This window comes from Choloepus didactylus, chromosome 16, assembly GCF_015220235.1.
Source record: "Choloepus didactylus isolate mChoDid1 chromosome 16, mChoDid1.pri, whole genome shotgun sequence".
NCBI classification, from domain to species: domain Eukaryota; kingdom Metazoa; phylum Chordata; class Mammalia; order Pilosa; family Megalonychidae; genus Choloepus; species Choloepus didactylus.
In genome coordinates, this window is record NC_051322.1 from 32,322,252 (window position 1) to 32,344,335 (window position 22,084).

General features: G+C 48.9%; 1 protein-coding gene across 2 annotated transcripts in view; it reads left to right on the plus strand.

Annotated features, from left to right (window-relative positions):
• The window catches only part of ZBTB7C (zinc finger and BTB domain containing 7C), a 362,970-nt gene that overhangs the window by 57,948 nt on the left and 282,938 nt on the right, over positions 1–22,084 (plus strand). The window contains exon 2 of one of the 2 annotated variants that reach the window (XM_037806042.1): positions 18,589–18,857. The gene's annotated coding sequence lies outside the window, so the exon portion shown is untranslated. The remainder of the gene's footprint in view (positions 1–18,588; positions 18,858–22,084) is intronic. The other variant, XM_037806041.1, reaches the window with a different exon arrangement.

The window sequence follows — 22,084 nt, forward strand, 5'->3', positions numbered from 1 at the left end:
ATCGTGAAACCATATATCAGATAAGAGTTTAATATCCAGACTATATAACAACCGCTACAACTCAATGACAAAAAGACAAATAACCTAATTAAAAAATGGGCAAAGGACTTAAATAGACATTTCTCCAAAGAAGTTTTACAAATGGCCAATAAACACATGAAAAGATGCTCAATATCTTTGGTTAACAGGGAAATACAAACCAAACCATAGTGAGATACCACTTCACATCCACTAGGATGAATGTTATTAAAAAGAACAAAAATAGAAAATAGTATTGGCAAGAATGTGGAAAAATTGGAACCCTTTTACATTGTTGGTGGCATTGCAAAATGGTGCAGCCATCATGAAAAGTTGAATTACCATATGACCCGGCAATCCCACTTCTTGAAATATATCCGAAAGAGTTGAAAGCAGAGACTGGAACAGATATTTGTACACTGATGTTCATAGTGGCATTATACACAATTGCCAAAAGACAGAAGAAACCCAATTGTCCCTCAGCAGATGAGCAGGTAAACAAAATGTGGTGTATGCATACAGTGGAATATTATTCAGGCATAAAAAAGAAATGTTCTGATACATGCGACAATATGGATGAACTTTGAAGACATCATGTTGAGAGAAATAAGCCAGACAGAAAAAGACAAATATTGTATGATTTTACTTATATGAAATACCTAGAAGAAGCAAATTCATAGAGACAGATAGTGTACTACAGGTTACCAGGGGTTGGGGTTGAGGGGAAAGGAAAGTCATTACTTAATGGGTCCAGGGTTGTGTTTGGGGTGATAGTAATGTTGGGGTAATGGATATTGGTAGTAGCAGCAGGATATTGTAAATGTAATTAATACCATGGAATTGTACACTTGAAAGTGGTCCATGTGGAGAGTTTTGTGTTGTATGTATGTTACTACAATAAAAATTAAAAAAAAAATGCCACACCAGTGTCCCTTGGGCCCACTTTAGCTACATCGCCCTGCGTTTTCCTTGTAGCCAGGCTTCTGGAACATGTAACTCATGATGACACCCCCCCCCCCTTTTCCTCACCCTCTTCCACCTTGACCTTGGCAGAGGCCACCAGTGACCCACCAGTCCCAGCTATGCCATCCTTGTCTACCCAACGTCTCTGTAGTATGAGCCCTGTGGGCCACCCTGTCATGACCCACTCTCCTTCCTCAGGCTCCTTCACGTCCTTCTTCCCACCCCCTTACCCTCACCTTTGGCCATCACCTAGTCTTAGGGATTCCTCTTAAGTATTTCTCAAATCTGTAGTCTCCCTTCAGAGCCCACTGCACCAACTTGCTTCATCCCTCATCTTCCCCTGGGTGATTATCCAGCCTCTTAATGGTGTCCTCTGTCTCCCGGTGTCTTCCAGGGTCAAGTGCAATACAAATAAACTCTTCCTCTTACATTTGCATTTGTTCCTCAGATCTGCCCTGCTGTGTCTCTGTGATTTTCCATGTGCTGTAACTTTCTCCTAGAACCCACCCTCCCCACCACTACTCCAACCCCATACTGGAGAAATGTTCATCCTTTCTGTAAAACCCAGCTCAGCTGTCAGCTTCTTCGGGGAGCCTCCCCGATTCCTTTCCTCCATCCCCAGGTGGGCTTGGGCATGCCTTGCCTTGCTCTTTGCTTCCTCTGCACAGGCTGCTTTTATAGCTGGCCTTGTGCTGTGGGACTCATTTGCCTTCCCAAGACCTGGGAATCCCATTGAGAGATGGGCTCATAGCTGGCTTTCCTACTTGCATACTTTCTGTCTCAAAACCTTAGTGCTAGATGCAGAGTTGACCTTTGACAAATGTTTGTAGAATTGAATTGAGTTGGTTGATCTGCAAATGATAACTTGTAGCATCTTGACACGTCATAGTGACTATTGGATGCTGAAGGAAAAATCCGTTTACCTTCATATTGCTCCAGTATTCTAATGCTTGGAAAAGTAGTTATCCTCACATGGGATCTACTGCTTATTCACGGGTTAGTGAGCGTCATGACTTTTCCAGACCCTGGCAGATAGTAGAGAGCTTCCTCTTGGAAGCCCCATTCGTGAACATTTCTAGGTACACGCATATCCTGGAATGCCGTGGTGGGCTGTGGAAGCAGCCAGAGCACCCCAGCGAGAGAGAGTCCAATGTCTTGTGTGCTTTTCTGGATTCTTTTCCCTGGGTCTGAATGCTTCCAGGATATGCACACTTAGAAGAGCAGTGGTCTCTGGACCCCCCCACCCAGTGTGCATAGATGGCCCTCCCTGCCCGTTGCCCCCTTCCCTGCACTGTCCCCATCCCTGGTCTCAGCACAGATGCCTCCTTGTTCCTTCTTTGTACCACCCATGGCTTCCTTTTTAAGTTCTCTCCCACCCTTCTGTTTGGGAAAAAGAGAAAAGACGGCTTGTTAAAGTCACAAAGCATCATTGCAGAACTGATGCTGCCAGCTTTTGATGGGTTTTCAAGGGGCCGTGCTCATAGGGCAGGCCTTTCCCTGGCCACTTTTCATATCTTTGATCTGGTTAGAGGTCCAGCAGTCGTTAAACTCATTCTTGAAATTTCCCTTTGTACATTCTGCATATCCGTTTCACTCTCTCCTTGCCATTTGGTATCCGTCATGCTGCCATCACTGTAAAAACTTTAATTTTAACTTCTTGTTATATCTATATGTTATGTTAGATATTAGGGTATATATATTCTAATAATATCCCCTGTTGTTTTCTTTGACAGTAGTATTCTGATTTTTTTGCTTTCTTCTTTCTAAACCTGCTCTGAAAGCTTTCCTTCATCCTGAGGTGCAAATGTTAAATAAGAGGAGGAAGTTTGTCTTCTCACAGGGGAAGGAAAGGGATGAAGCTTCGATGGAGGAATTTCAGGCACCAGCTCTGGGCAGCTGTGTGTGTGTGTGTGTGTGTGTGTGCATGTGTGGGTGACGGGCATTAGCGCTGGTTGTCAGTGCTCTGTCTTCCCAGCCCTTGGCAGAAACCCTTCCTGCAGTCCTCGTGGTGGGGCGGGGCCACTAGTTCTGGCCAGTAAGTTGTGGGTGGAGGACTGGGTTCCATCCAGATGGAGTGCTTAGTACCAGCATGAAGCCCTCCGGAGGGAGCAGGGCAGTCGGCAGCCCTGGAGACAGTGGCCAGAGCATCAGCCTGCAAGTCTGAGTGACTACAACAGGCAGGGCCCCTGCGGGCTCACAAGCCAGTGACCTTGCGTGATGGACAGAGAAGCCGGTTCTGGTTTTTAAAGGATGGTTTTATTGAGCTATACTCATCTCCCATTTGTTGAGGTGAAATTTACCTTTTTAAAGTGAATTCAGTGCTTTTTAGTATATTCACAGGGTTGTGTACCCATCATCACTGTCTATTTTTTGAACATTTTGCCACCTCAAAAAGAAATCCCATACCCATTAGCATGAACCTGTACCGTTTCACTAAGATTTGGAATTGTTTGTTGATACTGCAGCATAACCTAGTCTGTCCTGACTGGCAGAGTGACGTGTGCTGTGTGACAAAACTTAAACTACATGCCACAAGATTAGGGCGCATGTGAAAATGAAGAGGTTGGAGTAAAGAGGAGTGTGGATGAACATGTACTGTGACCATGAAATAAACTTTTGTTGTATTAGGCCACCGAGATTTTGGAGTTGTGTGTTACCACAGCATAACCTAGCTGTGCTGATACAGGGAGGTGGGGGGGGGGGGGGGCTGAGCAAAGCTGTATATGGGGGGTGGGGGGCAAAGTTTAGCTACTGAGGAGACCTTCCTGGAGCCCCTGGAAGCTCCTCATCCTGGCCATCACCACCTGTGCTGATGGAGAAGGCACAGCCCAGGGCACCTGCTGAGAATTTCCTGGACCCTCTGATCCAGCACTGGAGCAGGCTTGTTTTCTCCTCGGAGCTCTTCTTTGTCTCTGTTTCATTGTCACCTTTCCTATGTGTCAGGGTAAGGGCTCTGGAGAGGCTGAGGTGAGAAACTGTGAGCTTTGTGTCTCATTTCCCAGCTGAGTTTATCCTGGGGTTGGCTCTGAGCAAAATTAACAAGAAGGGGACATTTGTCCGTGTGACCTACCCCCACTCCCCCTTCCAGCCCCCCTCCCCCCATGCTCTGCCTCATCTTCCCGGCCATTCACTGCCTAGTCTTCAGGCGCTGTTTGCTTCCCATCAGAATTTACAGTCATCTCACTCCTTTGGGGTAGATTTTCGTGTGTTTCCAGCTGACACCTGGTGATCTGAGGGGTTAATCTCAGCGCATATGCTAATGGTCGTGCAGGTTGCCTGGGAGGTTGTTGGCCCCTCAGACGGCTTGAGGGCTCCTGTTCCCAGCACTGGTCTGTGCCTCCAGGGGTGGGAGAGTGTTTAGAAGGATGCTCAGGGAGCTGTAGTGACGGGTACAGAGGGCAGAGAGAATGATCTGTGGTCCGGGAGGGTCCTGGAATGCCTTGTGGGTGAGGGCCTCAGTTTCCTCAAATGTTAAATAAGGAGGGTGGGCAAGTTGATGGTTTCTCTGATTGCCTGGTGATAAGAATGACCAGCAGACTTGTTGGACATCTGGATTCCCAGGCCCCTCCCTAGCGATTCTGTAAGTCTGGATTGTGCCTGGAACTGGTTCTCTATTTCTTCTCTGATCTCTCCTCCCCACCGCAGTTCTGCCCAGGGGTTGGGCTGTTGGGGGTTCTCGCTGGGGAGGGCTGCGAAAGGTGTGGGGAAGTGGACAAGGGCCTTAGCTCTGCTGCATTCCTAAAGCTGCCCAGCTTTGTGTGGGAAAATCACTTAGGGCGGCTTGGGCAAATCATTTGGTTGGGAGACAGGGACATTGTTAAACTCTAATTGGTTGCTGAATAATTTAACCACCCAGTTAGCAGGACCAGGGGAAGAACTGTTGAACAGGAGTGCCCTTTGGAGGAGAGCTGAAGGCGGCCCGGCTGCTCTGTGCTATTACATGGTAATGCTTCAGGTTGCTGTGAAGGGTTTCTGAGTTAGTCTACTTGGACATTCTTTAGAACAAACAGGAGTTGTGTCCCCATGAGAGTCCAATGAAATGGGCAGCTGTAACTGTGTCAGCTCCTTTCCTCATTGGAAATCATGTTAATCAATTCAGCAAACCCAGCAAGAGTCTGTTGAGGATCCTGTAACTCAGTGGTTCTCAAACTTCAAGTGCATCAGAATGGCCTAGGGGGGTTGTTAAAATGGGTTGCTGAGGTCCCACCCCCAGGGTCTGATTCAGTGGGTCTGGGCTGGGGTCCGAAAATGTGCGTCTCTAACAAGTTCCCTGGTGCAGCTGCTGCTGGGCCCCAGCCCTTACTTTGAGAAGCACTGCTAAATTCTCAGCCCTCTAGCCTGGGGGAGAAGGGATGGGGCCCATTGCTACCCTCAGAGGCACTTATGTTCCAAAACTGGAGACCTCCCCCCACCCCCAGGTCCAGAGAATAGAGGCAGTGTGTGTCAGAGACCTAAGGTGGGTGAAGATGTTAAGCCCCAAGGGAAGTGGGGACAGGGAGTGTGCAGTGGCCAGGGCTTCCCTGAACAGGCAGCCTGGGGAGGCCGGGCAGTCCCTGGAGCACTGGTGGAGGGCATGCCCTGCACACACCTGGACTGAGATGTGAGCAGCGCCCCCTGGAGTTGTGCAGCATGGTGGATCGGGTGAACGAGAGGGCCCTCAGGGCTGGGCCAGTGCTTGGGAGCCCAGATTAGGGAGCACAGGGTAGGGGCTGGGGCATAGTGAGGAAGCCAGCTGGCGGAGTGGATTTCCCAGTCGTGACAGTAAAGGAACAGAAGGCTTTATGGGAACTGGGCTGTGGAAGGTCTGAAATGCTCGCCGAGGAGCTCAGACTTCATTCCATGGTTAACTGGGAACAAATCAACAGCACTTTGGCTTCCCAAAGCAGACATCTGGAGATTGACTCTTAGAAATTTTGAAAAACAGATTTTCGATAGTCGCTTGTGGCTGGCCCATGAGGCGTGATTTCAAGACTGCATCTTAGAGATTTCTCTGCCCTGCTCCCCAGTTTCTCCTCCACAGTCCTCGAAATTCCACTGTTAGAGATTATTTTCTTTTGTTCAAAATATTTTCCTCTCCAAGAGACTCCTCTTATAAACTAGAGATGCCCCAGAAGGAAAGTAACTGAGTTTAGTGTGCTATGCTTGGTCCCCTTAGAGGAGATTTACATGACAGTCTTCTCCAGGGACCAATGGGCAGGAGAGGAGCCATTGAACAGGTAGATTTTGATGCACCTGGAGGCAGGGAGTGGGGAAAAGGCCAGGCATGGCAGAGGCAGAGTACCCCAGTTTGCTGGTTAGAGAAGAAGGAGGAAAACAGAGTTGCCACAGGAAAAGCCCCCCTCTGAGGCCTGGTCTCACCATCTAATGGCAGTGTGCAGCCAGTGGCTGCCTGGATGCCACTGGGCATAGGAGGGGGTCAGTGTGCTGGGTGGGCTCACAACGGCACAGCCCAGTTCACTTAGTCCCCCCTTTCTCCCTTCTTGTCTGTGAAGCATTGAGGGGACGGCACTGCTTTGCTTCAGACCTATCCCTTCTTCAGACACATCAGCCTTCTCCTCTCCTGCTGAACTGGCCAGAGGGGCTGGAATTGATGCTGGACTTGGAGTCAGGAAGCAGGAAATAGCTGTCTTTCTCAAGTCACGCTCCCAATTCCATCAGATAGAAAGGTTCTGAAAACATGCCTGCAGAGAAATTATTCTAATTGCACTCGGGATGATCTGTAAAGGAGATCTGGGGTGAGTCCTTTTGCCAGGTTATTGATCGCCTCCTAATTTTCCTGTTTCCAAGTCAAGTTTTCCATATTGGATGCTCTGCAAGTGGGAACAACTGTTCATATGCAGTGTTCATGAACACTCCAACAGGAAACTGTTAAGAGCAGATTCATTAATTATATTCAAGTTGAGATTGGTAACGCCAGCCTTACACACCTGTTGGTCCAAATGGGCCTTGTATAAAGACTGAGTTTTCCCCATAGGTGTGAATTGTACAGATGAGTTGCCACACAGTCCCATTCTCGGACAATGCTTTTATAGAACTGTGGTGTCTGAGATGCTGGAGTCTGATATCTGTGACCGAACGAGTATCTTTTGTTCCACGTAATTCACTGAAGGAAGGAAAATATGAAAGGCCTAGGAGGTTGGAGGGGAGGTAAAGCCTTTCTAAAATCTATGCTAGCAGTAAAAAAACAGCAATCAAACAAACAAAAAATGAGGCTGGTCACTGCCTCCGTCTGCCTTCCTCTCCCACCCAGGCTGCAATGGACAGTGTGTGTGTGGCCCGCTGGATGTGACCTCCTGGCCACACAGCCTGGCACCACCTGCTCTGGGCCATGCACCACACCGCTGCCCGGACCCCTCACTTATACCAACACTGACCCCGAGGCTGTCATCAGGTAACTGAAAAGACATGTCCAAAGTGCCTGTAACCCAGGAGGTGCCCTCTCAGTACAGGGTAGCTCCAGCCCCCTCTGTGCTGTCAAGTACAGTGGCCCCCAAGACAGACACGGAGTGCATTTTCCTGGGAGTGCCTAGGTTAAGATTGCTAAAGTTTAACAACATTAAAGATGGATGGAATTGGAAGAAACTGAGCCAAACCCATAGCCCTCATTGCTTGTCCCCAGATCAAGACTTTTGTCCTCCTATGCCCTCCAACACTTGCTTACAAAGAGCCTGTGGAAGCTCATTTATCAATCAACAAATCCTCTGAAAGAAATGAGGACTGAAGAAGAAGAAAGGTTTTTTGTACAGTTAGTTAGGTAATGTAGGGGGCAGCTTGCTGTAGTAAAAAGAAGACTCTATTTGGAACCAGAAGACTTGGCCTCAGCTACCAACTCAGCCCCTTGATATCTGTGTGACTCTGGACTTGGACTGTCTGCACCTCAGTGTTCTCATCTGTAAATTGGGTTTTACTATCTCTACCTGTCTCCTAGGGTAGATTTGAGAATCAGGACATACTGGAGAGTAAAGCTCTATTCAGCTGCAAGGCATTATATTAAAACAAAGGACAATTATTATGACAGTTTCTGTTTCTATATTGCTGTAGACTTTCCAGGGAACTTTCTCGTATTTTCTGTTATTTAATGTACAGCAACTGTGCAAGGTAGGTAGGGCAGATGATCTGACACTTATCGATAGAGGTCCAAGGCTGATGGCTTGCCCAGGGCCGCCACCAAACGCTGGGGGGTGGGAAGCCTGGGCTGTGAGCCCCCTGCCACAGGGACCACTGTGCTTTCCCATGCACGTACCTCCACTTCTCAGCTCACCTCCAATCTTGACATCACTTTCCCAACTACTTGTACACAACCTCTGTCCTTCACTTTGGTCACTTCTGCTCTTCTCAAGTTTCTGTTCATATCTATTGGGATCTTACCTTGATAGCCTTTGAGGCTCATTTTTAAGGGCCTTCCCGGGCTGGGTCGTGGATCTAAAGCTTCCCTCCTTTGTGCCCCATTCCTAGCTGACTGGGGAAATGTGAGGATGCAGAGTGAGAGAGTGTCTGTAGGGATGGGACTTTCTGGAGGTGATGCTTTTACCCAAGAAAGTGGCTCAAACAGGATGGTATTTTAGGACAAGAAACCCTATTGAATTCTGTGGTGGGGATGACATTGTTAGGATGGGTAGCTATTCTGACTGCCCTTGGGCCCAGTTTCAGTCACTCGTTTATTCATTCATCAAACATTTATTGTGTACCTACTGAGCATCAAGCCTTGTGCTGAGTACTGTCCTTGGATGTTCACAGTCCAATGCCAAAGTCAGGTAGTCAGACAAGGTTGTATTTCAGGGTTACAAGTGCTATGATGGGGCAAAGTACAAGTGCCTTGGAAACTTCTTTACCTGGAAGAGGTGACCCTAGACTGAGCCTGGAAGGCCAAGGAGAGGTCAAACAGAGTGAAGAAAGGGGCTGGGCAGAGGGTAGGGTGCTGCTCACCCCTGCCCTTCTGGCCCTCCGGGACTCCACAGGCTGCTGGGAATTGCCCCCCCTGCTCTCCCTCCTCCACCCCTCTCGAGGCTTTGTCAAACAAAGATCCCTGAGTGCTTAGGGTTCTGTGACTTGTCTCCAGCCTGAGCCTTCCCTGAGGCCGTGAGGCTGGGCCGGCGGCGGTGTGGGGAATGGGCATTCTTTGCTCTCCCCTAGCCCAGCAGCTGCTGCTGTGAAACCTTAATCAAGCGCTCGGATCAAAGGTTTCATGTCTTCCTAGATAAGTGATTTAACTTATCTTTTAGATCACAATCGACTTCAGCACATAAAAGGCTTATTCATTTTGAAGCAACATCTCTACCCGTGATGGATTAAGAGCAAGAAAATGGTGTCTTTCTTACCACGGGTGCAGCTGGGACTTTGCAAACCTAAATACACTTGTAATCTCCTCTTGTCGCACATCGCTGCTAAGAGTCCCTCATTGTAGATAGTGGTCATATGTGTTCCGCATTGGGGGAGGCCGCTTGGCTGGGGAGTGTTTCATGTGGCTGAAGAGCAGTTTGGCTGGTTGAGATGCACAAAGCCAGTGCTCTTTCAAATCATTCCAACTTGCTGACTGATGACTTTCTCCTCCTCTCCAATCCCTGCTCCCAACACCAACTCGAAACCAGGGAATGTGAGCAGCAGTTTGAGGGCTTCCTGAATCCATCCCTGGTTTGAGCTCCTTGGGGAGTATGGAAGAAGTGTGAGACATGGCTTCCCTGCCTCACAGAGCTCGCAGCTCACTCTCGTACTTGGTGGAAGAGTGGGAGACATGGGCGGGGAGTGTGTATGTAACTTGGTTCAACTCTATGGAGGGCAAGTCAGCAATATCTGAGGACATTTTAATGCACGTGTCCTTTGACCCACTGTTCTGGTTTGCTAATGCTGCAGTTTGCAAAATACCAGAAAATGGATCGACTTTTATGAAGGGGGTTTATTTGGTTACAAAGTTACAGTCTTAAGGCCATAAGGTGTCTAAGGTAAGGCATCAACAGGGTACCTTCACTGAAGGGTGGCTGATGGTGTCCGAAAACCTTGTTAGCTCAGAAGGCACGTGGCTGGCATCTGCTTGCTTCCAGGTTGTGTTTCAAAATGGCATTCTCCAAAATGTCAGTGTCAGCTTCCAACGGCCATCTTCAAAATGTGTCTCTCAGCTGCAGCTCCTCCAAAATGTCACTCTTAGTTGCTCTGTCTTGGCTGAAGCTCCGAGCTCCTTTTTTCTGAGCACTTATATAGGGCTGTAGTAAACTAATCAAGGCCCATGCTGAATGTGCAGGGCCACACCTCCATGGAAATTATCTAATCAGAGTTATCACCTGTAGTTAGGTGGGTCACATCTCCATGGAAAAATCCTAATTCAAAGGTTCCAATGTAATCATCACTAATGTGTCTGCCCCCACAAGACTGCATTTAAGAATATGGCTTTTTCTGGGGGACATAATATATACAAACCGGTACACCCAGTTTTAATGCATATGTCCTTTGATACAGGAGTTCCACTTTTCCATTTGTCTTACAACAATAAAGGCACATACAGGAAATAGCGTATGTATAAGGTTGTTCATTGCAGCATTGTTTGTAAGAGCAAAAGATTAAAAACAACATAAATGTCCATCAGCAGGAGGCTGGATTAGTGAATTGTAGTGCACCCATACAGTGGAATAGTATGCAGTCATAAAAAAGAACAAGGACACTTTTATATACTGATATGGAATGATTGCAAAGATATTGTGATAAAAGCAAGATGTAGGTCAGTATTATGGTATGGTGCCACTTGTATAAAAAAGAGAAAAAGTTAATACATATTGGTTTTATTTATATAGCCATAAAATCTCTTGGGAAAGAGATTTACCCCCAGGGGAACTGGGAGGTGGACGACAGGGATGGGAGGGAACATCCTCACTCTGTATAGCCTTTTGTGCCATTTTAATTGTGAACAATGTGAATGTATTTTCTGTTTGTGATGGATGGAATAATGGTCCCCCCATAGATGTCTGTCCATGCCCTAATCCCTGGAACCCAGGAATATGTCACCTTACATGGCACAAGGGACTCTGCAAATGTGATTAAGGACCTTGAGATGGAGTATCCCACATTATCCAGGTGGGCCACTCTAATCACCTGGGTCCTTAAAGGTAGAGCTTCTTTCCTTGCTGTGCTCAGAGAAGGGGAGGGGACATGGAAGAGAGGTCCATACCCTTAATCACAGGGTATTCACAAATAAATTTTATGTTTCATATCTTTGCAAAAAAGAAAGAAACATGTAAACATCTTTATAATTACTCCATGAAGTAGGGTTAAAATAAAACACATTTTGTTGCCTGAAGGGTTGATGTTTAGTTGTTTAGAAAATCTTTGTAAGTGAAGCATCTCATCTGAATTGCTAGAAAAATAGTTATTCCTGTGAGCATCTTAGAATGTTAGAGCCAAAAGGGACCTAGAGATCACATAAACCCAATATTTCATTTTTATAGATGTTGTAACTGAGGTTCAGAGACTTGAAGTGATTTTCTCCAGGTTACACAGCCAGGTGGTGGCAGAGAAACTGGGAAGCAGACTTGGGTTCTGACACTGGTCTGGGCAGGATCAGCCGGATTGGGGGTAGGGGCCGGGTGGGGACGCCTGCAGCCCCCTGAGGTCAGAACCAAGGCCTAGACAGGAGACTGGGGGCCTGAGACATCTGCCCAGGGACTAGTTGAAGAGACAGATGGCACAGAAGAGGAGGTGGGGGTGCTGTCGGCCTGGAGAGCTGACCACAAGTGCACGGTGTAGCTGGGAGGTGCAGGGAGACAGGAGTCGGGTGAGGAAGCCCAAGAAACAAATGAGCTGCCGATGTCTGCTGACCTGATGTTTTGTGATTACTATTCTAGAACAGGCGCCTCCAGGCATGTCAGGAACTGGTTTGAAAGGCAGCCTATAGCCCTGAGATGGGAGACAAAGAAAAAAATGCCAAGCGCTCCTTGTAGTCTTATGGGAACCAGCTCCTGGAGTCTGATTTTTGCTTTCTGTTTCCTGCAGGAGAGGTCGAGAGGGCTCCAAACCCAGCCTGTCCAGTGCAAACCTGCGGCAGCTTCTTGCTGAACATCTATCCGCAGACTTCCTATTTTTGCTCTTAGTGACTGTAAGCTCAGGGTTACCAAGGGCTTCCTGTTGCTATAGTGAGAGGTGATGGTGCAGCCTTCCAAAGCGCTGGCCCCTTGGCTTAGAGAAAAAGCAGAATCTGGGTTGCTTTATTTTTGGATTTGACTGAGAAGATTTAATGCACCATTTTCCAGCCTTTGCAATAATGAAACTTTGTGCTCAAGATATGTAAAAACCTCAGTAACACAGAGTAACTGGTAATTTTGAGGGAGTGGGTATCTGAGAATATATAAACGATGAATTTTAATTTATAAAAATGATAAAACTTCTTTAAGAAAATCTGGAAAATGACAAACAAAAATTCATTTAATTGCATCATCATACAGCCTTTGTAGTTCTTCTGAGATATAGCTCTACTGTTGGTTTTCTTAAACATGTATTTGGCAGATCTGAAGACATAGGGTACATACAATTGGTAGTCTGCTTTCTCAGTTAATGTGTCATAAGCCTGTTTGTGTTGCTGCATTAACTCAATAAGCATTATTTATATTTATAAAAATATAAGCATTATTATTTTATTATAATTTAGTAAAACATTCACCTACTTTCCTCCTCGATGTCTCTTGAACCCACACTTGGACTCTTTCTCCGATTTGGTTAACTGGCCTGCTTGCCTTGTTCCCCTGTCCCCCTCCCCACTCCAGTGTTTCTTTCACAGTTCGCCTTGCTAGCCAGTGGCTGGAGCCTTCCCTGGGAGTTTGTCAGAAATGCTGAATCTTAGTCCCTGCCCAGACCTACCGAATCAGAATCTGCATTTTGACAAGCTCCGCAGGTGATTGGTAGGCACTTTGAAGTTTGACAGACACTGGTCTAAAACCTGCATTCCCCTTGGCCTTGGGATAAAATCCACATTCCTAGCCAGGGGCACTGCCTGCTGAGCAGAGGGCCAGGGAGGGAAGGAGCCACGGTGGGACCATCCACAGGCTGTGGGCGGCCTTGGGCCGGGAGCTCAGAGAGGTTGGAGGAGGGGTGGGGGAAGGAGCTTGTTAAGGAACTTCCTAAAGTCACTTCTATGGAAGATGCAAGACTGAGAACTGTGAACCCAGGCGGCTCTCAAGGGCAGGAGCGTGGGCGTGGGCAGTGCCACAACCACTTCCAGGCAGTTCCAGTTTAGAGATGGAGCTGCTGAGGCGCAGAGAAATTAAGTCGCCTGCCTAGGGTCACACCGCTGGTGGCAGGGGTCCACACCTGGGCATTCTGATTCCAGAGCCCACATGCTTAACCTCTCTGTGATGTGGGGCGTATGGTGAACGACACGAAGAAGAAAAGAATAAAAGGATGCTGTGCACCTAAGATGAGTCTGGTCCTGTACCATTGTATTGCATTTACTCATAGCAGCCTCTGGACAAGCCTGTTAGGACCCTGTGTTGCAGACCAGGAGGTCAGTTTGCACCAATGATAAGTATTTACCTGAGGTCGGAGAGTTACTAACAGTTGAAGTTAGAATTCGAACCCAGGACATTTTGGGTGCAGAACTGATGCTCTTTCCACTTTGCACTCTTCATCTTCAAGTGTGGAGTCGGTCTCTGCATCTCAGAACAGCTTGTCTCTTTCCTGGCTGATTTAAAACCTGACGCCTGCCCATGGTCACGCTCCCCGTGCCTGTTTATGATCTGGAGAGAAGCACAGGGCAAATCTGAGATGTTTTTCCTCAACCCTTAGAATTATAAAATGTTAGGATTGGAAGATATCTGGTTTATACTTTAACCCAACTGCCTCATTTCACAGTTAAGGAAACTGAGGCACAGAGAGATCAAGCAACCTGTCTGAGACCACACAGCAAGCTAGTTGCAGAGTCAAGAGTGACTTATTTCAGTGTTCTCTGCATGATACTAGGCTGTTTGTCGCTGGTGTCTGGGTAGCTGAGGGGTTGGCCTTCTAACCACTCTGTACTGGGTGCCTGGGTCAGTGTAAGTTCAACCTTAAGTTTAGGCTTGAGAATGCAATGGGTGAACCCCCATTTAAAAAACAAACAAACTTATAAAAATAATATCTGCTTGTTAAAAATCCAGGCAATGTAGAAGTGTGTCAGGAAACAGTTGAAAAGTCCCCTCTCCCTCTTCCCAGGGGTAACCACTTAACAACACTGCCTCCAACGGCTCCTTAATTTTCCTGCCAGCCTTTGGGTTTTGTAGGATCCATGCCACAGCAAGGCTATTTTTAACAAGCATCCAGGCTTCAGGGGGTTGAGGAGAGGGGAAGAAAAAATATTCCATTTGTATATTTTTAATCCTTGCACATTTGAGCAGGCGGTGGCTTCCAGTGCTGCCAAGGGTTGTAGGCAATTGATTAGACCCTCTGGGTGTGGGGCAATCCTTTCTCTGCTAATGAGGCTGGAGGGCCAGGGGGGGGTTCAAGGGATATTTCCGGGGCTGGTGGCCGTCTCAGCTGGCTGCCTCCTGATCCCGCCTGCCCCCAGTCCTCTCCCTCCCAGCAGCCTTACAAATCCTGGCTGGGTCTCCCAGGGCAAAGAAGGCCTGGGAACCTGACTCTTTGTGCCAGGCTCATATTTAGAAATGTCTCCAGCTAGAGGTTGGCGTCCATCCCACTCGGGTTCTGGGCAGGGGGTGCAGTCACATGTGCTGCTTTTGAGTGGGCAGATTCTGAGTGGGCAAGGGCCCACTGTGAATATAAACATAACCCCTTTATGCTGAGGAGCTGGCACCCGAGCCTGGGTTCCTGGGCACAGGGTGAGGGGGAGTGCGGGTAGACAAACGGGCGACGGTGGGGGGCAGGGAGAAGATGTCACAAGGTTTGCACTGGGCAAAATGGGAGCGGAGGAGGGGTCCTAGCTCCCCGCCTCCACCAATCCCTAGCTGTTTTCTGCATCCCTTCCCCAGGTGCTCGGGTTGCTGCCCCTGCCCAGGACATGGGGTGGACCCTGCCCTGGCTCTAGACCTTCTGGACCTTTCCTTTCTGCTTCCTTTGTTTCCTTGCCTGTACAGGCACGATCACAGGAGTGAGGCTGGGAAGGGAGGCGGCCTGAGAGCAGCCAGCCCCTCAACCTCTTGAGATCCCACCTGTAAAGTGTGGCTGCTGGACGCCGTCACCTCTGGAGGCCCCTGCAGCGCGAACAGGGCACCACTCCACCGTTTCCTGCTCATCCTGCTTTCTTTTCCACAACAGTGCAAGACGGTGGATAAAGTTGACCAACCCATCCCAGCTTTACATAGCAACCCTCCTGGGTAACACTCTGCCGTAGCCCCGTAAAAACGCTTTTCTTTTAAACAGTTCCTTTAAAGAGGAGTATTCTGGTCCATTCACTCATGCCTCTGGTGTTTATTTAATGATCACCTACAAGTCGTGGCCCTGTGCTACTCACCAGCCCCACAGCAGCAAACAGGACCATGCGGCTGATGGGGTAGGAGGCTGTGTGCCCCCATTACCACATACCTTTGCACACCTGCGGGTCGGCCTCGGGGCCCCAGTGGCTTGCTCACTACATTCCGCTCTCCGGAGAGCAGGCTGCCTTCCAGTAGCCGACTCCGAGAGGGAACCCAGTGCAGCTCAGGACTTGGCTCCTCTGCCTGACCCCAGCCCTGCCAAGCCCTCAAGCCCCTGGCAGCCCCCGCCCCTCCCTGCCTCACCCTTCCCGCCTCTCCCCTCCCCTAAGGAAAAAAACTCCACCACTGGTCAGAGAGTCTGCACGGATAATATCTTTGTATCTCCTGGGAGTAACATGGTATAAATACCCAATAACCGAAAAAAAAAAAAAAATGAATGAATCAATGAACAAATAAGCAAGTGAGCAAATGAATGAAGGAACAAAGGGAAACTCAATCTCTGCTCCAAAGGAACTTAAAATTCAGAAGAAAAGAAATGGGCCTGTAGAACGGTGGCACTGCTGGACTGAGAGGGACCCTAGGGACGGCACTCACCCCCTCCTTTTACGGGAAAAGGACCAGAGGCTCAGAGGGGAGGGCTGCCCAGGCCCTAGAGGTCAGGGATGGTGAGATGGTCCACAGTGAGATCCAGACCCCAAGAACAGGCTGCCCTACTTCCCCTCTGCCGCTGCCCTAAGTGTCCATTGTCCTTGGGAAAAATTGCCTCTTCATATGGTTGGGAGTGGATGGCTCAATTTTCCTTTGAGGGTTAATTGTTTTGCTGACAGTGCAGATAATTAGGAATGAGGATCCTGGCGTGAGGGCGACAGCACCATCTGCTGTGAATATGTTTTAACCCCACCTTGCAGGAGGGCTCTGGAGTGTTCCCTTCCCCTCCCCCCACCTCCAGCAAGAAACATGCTCCAGCTGTTTGCTGCCTGGGCTGCAGGTGCCCAGGTGACCACGCGGCCAGTGGGGTGGGATGCTGATCAGCTTCTGAGAGTGCAGTTTCTTCTCTCCCCCTTGGTTTCTGATGCTCACTTGAAGCTCAAGGGTTGAGCAAGGACCCATCGAGCAGCCTGGAAAATACAGCACAAATGCCAAGGGGCTGATTTTCTGTCATTCCCTGGGTCCTGATTTTTGGAGGTGACTGGTCTAGCTGTTAATGGAGGAGGACGTGTGAGCCTGCGTTGATCTACCTGGTTGCCACTGGTGTTTTCGGTCATTTTCCTACCGACCCTATGGATTTGCCACCTGCCCTGGGTTTCCTGGACTTTGGTCTGCACTGAGTGTTCTGGAAGGAGGCTGGCCCTGCTTTTCATTGCCAGGTGGGAATTTCCTAGATGGTGACTTCCTATATGTCACTAGAAGTAGAGCTGCTTTGGAATCAAGCAGAGAATTCCATTGTCCAGGAGCAGCTGGGATCTTTCTTCATATGGAGGGAGAGAGTTTTCCCCCCTTTATTATTTAGGAATATATCATTTGCACAAATGACATGTGAAATGCGTATGTATGTTTTGAAGGTAATAATGATAATTGCTTTGCTCTTTCAAAGGGGGCTTCTAACCCCCAGGTGCCGCCTCGCACAGAAATTCCTCACAGGCTAGAGTGGGGAGAGCCAGGTCACCCATGAGGCTCGAGGTCAGCACAGCCTTTCCCTGAAGCTGTGACTGCTTATCATAGCCAGTTTCCTTTTTGCCTGGGCTGCGCCTGTTAACTCGGAGCCCCCACATTCCTCTCTTCCCTAGTTATCACTCTCTTTTCTCTGGGCTCACTCCCCCCAGTTCCTCCTATTAGGGAAGAAACCAAAGGTGTGATTGTTTCTTCTTTCCACTCCTACTCCCCCGTAGCATGGCTAGCATGCCGCTCTTTCCTTCCCACATCCACTCCCACTCGTCTCCCCATGGGGTGACTTGGAAGGAAGATGAAATTAACCTAGGAAGATTAATTTCGACAAGGAAGTGTGCTGAAAAGAATGATAATTGGGAGTCAGGAATGCGAGTCTCAGCTCTTTCACTAACCTACTGTGTGACCTAAGCAAGTTTCTTTACCTCTCTGTGCTTCTATTTTCTCATCTTTAAAACACCTCTTTACAGAGCTACTGTAAAACCAAATTGATCCAGTAGATGCAAGAGCAGTTTGAAGGGTATAAATCATTATATACGTGGTCTGTAACACCCTGTCATCATCATGCTTAGAAATCCAAATGGGCCAGAGAGAAGGAGACTATGTGCCTCCCGGCCTGCACCAACCATGTCCCTGTCCATGGTGCTTCTTCTTGCCTGCAGTGCTGGGTGCCCTGGCGGTTGCTCTTCACTTGCCACAGCCCCTTCTCAGTGGTGGGTCCATCGAGGCCCAGAGGAGCCCGAGGCTGGGCTGGAGCTCAGGGACATGGCCAGCCAGGCAGCAGAAATCCACATTCCCCTCACTCCCAGGAGTTGGAGGCCCTGCCTGGTCAGAGGTGCCAGGCTGCAGCCACATGCACTCAGTGCTCTGGAGACGAGCACAACTCTGTGCCGAGATAGGGCTGCTCCAGGCTGGAGGCCCTTTGGGTCCCTCCTGATGGGTGTGAACCACGTTCATCGGATCTGAAATGTAGTGACTCAGTGGTGCCCCGTGCCTGCGTCCCCCATCCCAGGGTGGTTTGCATCTCCAGCTTTGTCTCGCTCTGACCCAAGGGGCCATGAAGGATGCTCTATCATCAGCCACAGGTGGGATGCCTTCCTGGAGACCCTGAATGACAGCCCACATCCTCAGGAGCTTAGACTAAGGATTGAGGAATGTTCCATGGAAGACATGGCTAGCCCTTTGTACATCTCCTTGAAGTGAGAACATCCATTTCCTTCCTCCTTCCTGAGGCAATGGAACTGCTCAGAGGTTCCGTTGGTGTTTTGAGCAAAAATTTGAGTGATGGGTAGGATTCGGATGGGTGATTGGAAGCTGGGTCTTGCAGGCAGATAAAATGAAACCAAGGTAAGAAATCAAGAATGAAGAGAATGTTGAGGCCTGGGGACAGAAATGGTGGGCAGAACATTGACAGCAAGGACCCTACCTGGGGTAGAATTGGTATAGTCACCACTAATAATAATAATGAGCAATAAGAGGATGGTTGGCAAATTCAAGAAGAGTTAAAATCTGGACATCTGGACCTGGTTTGTGATAGAGGCTTCTGTTCTTCCTGCAGGTCCCTCTGTAGCAGCTGGGAGCCCAGAAGTTCTCACTAGGCCCGAGGAGTGGGCCAGCCAGGAGAGCACGAGGGCATGGCGTGGACCCCACCCAGGGCCTGAGGAGTGAGGACAATCCTCGGCCCATTGGACCCGGAGCCTCCCAGTGGCGCCACACCACCAGGGAGACTAAAGAGGAATCGATGCTTCGGCCCCTGGTGACATGTACATGGTGTAATGACAGGTAACGAACCTGGGGCTCATCTGTCCTTTATGAATGATATGGCAGGTGAGAGAATAGATGAGCCGGTAGTAGACATAAAATGTCAACCCCTTGGAAGATACCTATGCAAACAAAGTACAGTAATACCTGATAAGATGATAGATGGATGCTTTATAGTTATTAGTTTCTGCCCCATGTGCTTGCTGGAGCCAAGCATTGGCAAATTTAGCTTCAGGAGGGTTTATTTCCTATGCTTTATGGGAAGATTGATGCCTTTATGGATGTAGCACCTCTTAATTGAGGACTCAGAGTAACAGAACAAGAAGTTATTATTCCCCATCAGCTCTCTTGGGTAGCAGGAGCTTTTGCCAGTGGGGAAACAGAGGCAGCAAGGGGTGAGGGATAAACCAGGAAACCTCATTCATTGGAAAGACTTTAGGATTGGTTCAGATATGTCAAATGATCAAATGACAGGGTAAAATGATGGGTCGGGGTTTCTTTTAACAAAGGAAAAGAGGGCTTTGGCTCCTTCCATCCTTCCAAGGATTGCCGGGACAGGTAACAGATGGGGAGGTTACGATTAGGGTTCTGGAGGGAACAGGAAGATCTGGCAGACACCTTAAGTCTAGGAAGTCAAGCATTTGATCTAGGAAAATCAGCCAAGTCAGAAAACATCAAGCAGGAGAGTTTAGAAGGCATGGGCCCAGGGCTGGAATGATGGGTGGTAAGTAGGACTGGAGACCCCAAAAATGATCTTTGTTCTGATGATAGAGGTTGTTCCTATTGGTTGTCTGATCTTCACTGTGTGTGTCATGCTGGGTACCACCCTGGCAACTTCCTCTGTGTGGAAAACAGCAGGCTGGGGTGGAAGCAAAAATAGCTTGGGGCCTTGGGAAACTGACCAGAGCAAGGGGAGAAAGGCCAACAGCCTGGGGCAGGAGGCCCACGGGGTGTGGCAAATTCCATTCCAGTGCAGGCCAGTGTCAGGGTCTATGGGGTCAGAGCCAAGGGGTGGGGCAGAACAGAGCATCAGGACTTCTGGGTGGCCATGTTCTAAATCAGGCAGAAAGAGTATGATGAAGGAGGAGTCCAGAAAGCTGAGCCCAGCACTAGGAAATGGCTCAGCCACAAGCACCGGCTGGTCCAGGACTTGGCTCCCCTCTATATGAGGAGACAGAAGGGGTCTCGGCTCCTTGGACCCTGGCAAGGGCCAGGCCGAAGACTGACCATGTGTGGAGGGGCTCAGCTAGGGAGCTAGCAGCCCCACGGGCTCCTGGGGCCGACTCTGTCCGTGAGCACCCCGATGCTGGTACATTGGCCCTGGACCCCACCTGTCAGTGGAGCAGTTGATCTGGTTCATCTCAGGCTTGATTTGGGACCTGGGCAGGGCTGACCCTGGGTGGCCATATGGTGGGAAGTGATGGGGGAAAGGGATGAGGCGGACAAGGACCAGTTTTGCAGGGGTTGGGTGAGGACCTTCATGATCAAGGCAAGAAAGAGCAAAGGATTGAGTCTACCAGAAATTTCTTTACCTGTTTACTGATGTATCCCGAGTGTGTCAGGCACTGTGCTGGGTGCTAGAATTGCAAAGAAGGATGAGACGCTGACTGCACCTGGGAGAGGGGTGTGGGGCAGAGGAGGAAGCGTGGTGGGGCCGAGCCAGGCCCTGCAAGTCGCTTAAGACTCTCTGAGCCTGAGGCTCCTATCTTTGAAATGGGGACAGTAGTAACTCACCGTCAAGCTGCTTGGGAGAATTACATAAAATATAACATGTAAAAACACTTAGCACAGCAACTGGCACAGTCAGGAGTGATCAGTGCATCTGAGTTTACTTCCAATACTCTGCTCTTGGAGGAGCTCACACTCTGGCATGGGTGGAGCAGAAAAAACGGGAGAAGGGGAGAAACTCATTAAATTGTTAACAGGGTGGGAGGCCTGGGGGGTTGAGACCCCAGTTATCAGAATTCCTTCTGGCCACAGAAAACGTGGTTTAAGGTGGATCTCAACACTCAGAAATGGTGCCTACGTTCGAGTTCTTTGGCAGTTGCTGGGCTGAGATTCTTTATGGGCGCAGAGTAGGAGAGCGGGTGGGAGCGGTAGATCCAGGGATTTGGAGACGTGTTGAGAAGAGAGGACATTCTCTGAATGCTCGGAGAGCCTGGCTTCCTGGGCTCCCAGCACGGCTCTGGGGAGGGGGTGGGGGTGTGGTAGGTCCCCGAGACAGGGCGGGACTTGTGATCCGGAGCGGGGCCACCCAATGGAAACCAATCCACAGTGCAAGCCATGGATGTAATTTACAGTTTTCTAGTAGCCACATTTAAAGAGGTAAATAGAAGAAAGTGAAATTAATAATGTATTTCATTTAACTCAATATGTCCAAAATATTATCATTTCAACATGTAATCAATATAAAAAATTACTAATGAGATATTTTACTTTTTTTTTCATACACGATCTTTGAAGTCCAGAGTGCATTTACACTCACAGCCCATCTAGTTTGTACTGATCACGTTGCCAGTGCTCAGTAGCCACGTGTGCCCAGTGGCTACTGTATGGGACAGGACAGGCCTAGACTATCTTGCCAAGGCGTGCCCAGGGGCCAGGTGCATCTTGAGTTAAACAGTCCAATTTACTATTAGGGCCCCTTCTCGTGAAACCCCTGTAATGAACTCCCAGAGAAGTTTGCTCAAATAATAAGAGATGTATTGAATCACTCGTTCTTAGACTGAATTCCATTGTCTAACTCTCCAGCTGGGCTCAGGACTCCGCCACTTGCTGGCTCTGCAGCTGACTTCTGGCAGTTGCTGAAGCTCCCTGAGCCTCAGAAACTTCACTGAGGATGGGATTAATCATTGCTATCTTGCTGGGTAACTATTAGGAATCAATAAAATAATGCTCAATTGCTCCATGATGCTCGATGCCAAGAAATAATTCTTTTATTTTCCTAAATCAAATGAAAAACAATTTGAGCTCCACTTTTGGCTAAGTGCAGCTCAGGCTTCACATGGGGGCTTTTCTGTAGTTTGGTTTCCTCCCTTCCGTTGTATGAGAACTGTGAGGGGGCAAGTCAGGAAAAATGGGGGGGAGGTGAGCCTGGATCTCACCCAAGGGGCAGCTGCTGCCTGCTGCCCCTCCTTACCCAGATCTGGGAGGTCACCTGAAGGATGGGCCCTGTAGATGGCTTGTTCCCCTGTATCAGCTCTGCCGTAGGGAGTGCAGGGTCCCCAGGCCTTCACCGCTACGGTGGGGACACCTGCCAGTGCTGTGCTCCAGTGGCATGAGGGTTGTCCCCG